Below are 3,366 nucleotides of genomic sequence, written 5' to 3' on the forward strand. Positions count from 1 at the left end.
AGTTTCCTTTCCCAAGTTATCTCTAAGAGTCTCCAGAGATGCATCCGTGTTTATCCAATAAATGCATGGCACTTGCTACTTGCTCTCTGCCTCTGAGTGTTGCTCTCCCTCCCCAGCACAGGCACACCTCTCCTCTCCCACTCCCAACTTAGCAGGTGTGGACGCAGCCCTGGTCTAAGTCCCCACAGGGCAGCCAACACTACACTCTGCTGTTTAACAACACTTGGCTCAAGGCTTGGAAATCATGGCAGAAAACGACAGTTGAGAGAAAGAAAGCACGTGAAGCTAGCTGAGCCTGCTCCCAGAGTCTGTAGGTCAGGCTTCCCCAGTGGAGGGGGCTCCATCGACTGGCTTTCTAGCCCCGGTCCAGCTGCCCTGTTGTCTGGCCGCTTTATCCCCCTCTACACCCCCTGGGAGTGTTAGAGAACAAGCCTTTTCAATGAAGGAAAAGTAAAAAGCACATTCACAAAAGGAAACAAGTTCTGTGAAGTAGTAGGACCCAAGAAGTTTTGATACTAATATATTGAACAGTTTCTCATCCTCTCAAACTTCCGGTTTCAGAAGCAAATATTTTCTTTACATTTGCATGATCAAATGTACTTTTACATTTTTTTCAGTTGTTTTTTCCCCCCTAAAAAATGAGTAAATAAATAAGTTGAAAAAAAAAATTGAAACAGTAAATTTAAGCTTCCATGTGTAGATAAAGAGGGAAAGTAGGAGTAGGTTTGAAATGATGTTTCCTTCTGCTTATAAGGCATCAAGAACTGTCAGTCTCTAGTCTCAGAAAGATGCTTTGGTGTCTTGGCTGTTGTTAGGAGGTTGAGTTGGGATTGTCTCACCTTCCAACCATCTACCTTTATCTACAACTTTATATGGGAGTCTCATCCTGAAAAAGGGATAGAAACTTCAGGGCTTTTTGAGGGTTAGGTATAACCTGCATGATTTATGGGCCAGGTGGCCCCTGATTACAGAAAAAGAACTACAGAGCTCCTAAAAAGGAACAAGGAAAGTGATGCAATAAATAGGACCCAGAACCAAGGCTTGTTGTTGAAACGAGGATAGGGTTGCAGGGATAGCATGGGGCCGAGATTAAAATCCTGTTTGGCTCTGTTACTCCGGAAGGAAATACCTACGTATGTGTGAATTAAAAGAACCAAAATATGGGGCGCCTAGGTGGCTCAGTCAGTTAAGCATCTGACTCTTGATTTTGGCTCAGGTCGTGATCTTAGGGCCATGGGATGGAGCCCTGCATCGGGCTCTGTGCTTGGCATGGAGTCTGCTTGAGATTCTCTCTCTCCTTCTCCTTCTGCCCCCCGCCCTCTTCTGCGCTCTCTCTCTCCCTTTCTCTCTCATATAAATAAATAAATAAATAAATCTTAAAACAAACAAAAAGAACCCAAATATGCAGGATCGGCAGCTTTGCCACAGGCCCCTTGGCCCCTTGCCTGCGATGGTGTATCATTGGCCTCTCACTTTGAAGGGGATAATTTGAGTATCTAGCATCTGAAGACTGGTTGTGGTATCCGATCAGCTGGCCGCTAGGACTGAGCTGAGGACTCTTGTGTAAATTGGTACAACCATGTTAGAAACTGGCGGTATCCACCAAAATGAAGCCAATGTAAACCTTATGTTCCAGCAATTAATTGATCAACAAATCTATATTTATATATAAAGACATGTAAATACGTATATACATTCCCAATATATGCAGTCATTTCACTGTTAAATATATAACTGAGAGAAATGAGTGTATTTGTACAAAAAGAGCCCACGTAAGAATATTCAGAGAGGATTTACTTAAACTGGTATAGTAGAATGGAACAGAACACTATTCAGCAGTTAAAAAAAGAATAAAATCAGATTATGTACAACACTGGTGAATCTCACAGAAATAATATTGAGTGAAAGAAGCCAAACAGAAAAGACCACCTTCTGCATGGTTCCCTATAAATGAAGACCAATACAGTAAAAAACAAATCTCTAGGGATAGAAAAACATTATTACAGTGATTACCTTTGATGAATTGGATGAGAGAAGCTCAGGGAGGCTTCAGGGGCACCAAAAACATGGCATATCTTGATCTTGGTGGTGGTTTTATACATAGACGTGTGTGTGTTTACTAATTGGTACACTTATGACTTGTGCAATTTACTGCATGTAAGTTTTTAAAAAATTTAATGAACTCAAGACAATGGGAAATTCCCACAATAACATCTTGACTTAAGGGGTCTGACCTCAAAAGTAAATTGTGACTGTCCCTTTCCCTAGTATGTGGCAAAGGGAACTGGTTCACAGACGCACATAAGACCCAGGGACTCTTCAACATGTCTGGGGAGGTGAACCCTAAGAAAAGACTAGGTTTCTAACTACATTAAGCAGATGGGGACTTAGAGTATCAAGATATGCTCTAATTTTTCATGTCAAGTGATCTTATTGTAACAACTGGCCAAACAGAATCTCTGAGTCAGCTATGCACGAGGGACATGTTTGACCATATCTAGTTTGGTTATAAAGCTAGTACAGCACATTTCTGATTTTTAGAAGGCATTACTAAGATGATTCATCAGCCAAATGCTTTCACAAGAATGAGCAACTGATTAAGAGAAATAGCTTGGTTGGTTGGTTCTTCATTTACAGGTTTCCAAAATAGCCCTTTCTGTCAAACACCTCATTTCTCTTTGATATTTCTCTTTCACATGTACTTGATGTTGCCGCAGTGTCTGACAATTCATTAAAGAAGGTCAGATTTGAAGCCAATGAACCCAGTCAAAAATATATGACAAAGGCCTACATGGATAACCTTTGATATAAGGTTTCTGTGTTTTCCAATAACTTACGCCAGGGTTTAGAGCAGCAAGGGATTTTTTTTTTTTTTTTAATGTGTAGAGAGAGCATCTGGTTCACCCCAAGTTCCTCAGTGTAGGTTAGACAAATGATAAGAACAATGACAACAACAACACAGCAGGAACTTTAGTAGCAAATTCTGTCACAATAGTGTCGTTGAAGGAGAGAAGAGTTGCTTTGGAGTACCTTGTTTCTGCCTGGGAGAGGCACAATCTCTCAACCTAAATATATCTGGGTTCCAGTCCTGGATCAGCCACGGTATTTATTAGTTATTTGACATTGAGCAAGTTAAACTTCACTAAACCTAAGTTTTTCATCTTAAAAAAATAGAGAAAACAGAGTGCCTGGGTGGCTCAGTTGGTTAAGTATCCGACTCTTGATTTTGGCTCAGATAATGATCTCCGGGTTGTGAGATCGAGCCCCGGGTCAGGCTCTGCACTCAGTGAGGAGTCAGCTTGAGATTCTCTATCTCCCTTTCTCTCTTCCCCTCCCCCCTACTCGTACGTTCTCTCTTTCTCAAAC

Source organism: Ursus maritimus, unplaced genomic scaffold (genome assembly GCF_017311325.1).
Source record: "Ursus maritimus isolate PB19 unplaced genomic scaffold, ASM1731132v1 scaffold_13, whole genome shotgun sequence".
In the NCBI taxonomy this organism is placed as follows: domain Eukaryota; kingdom Metazoa; phylum Chordata; class Mammalia; order Carnivora; family Ursidae; genus Ursus; species Ursus maritimus.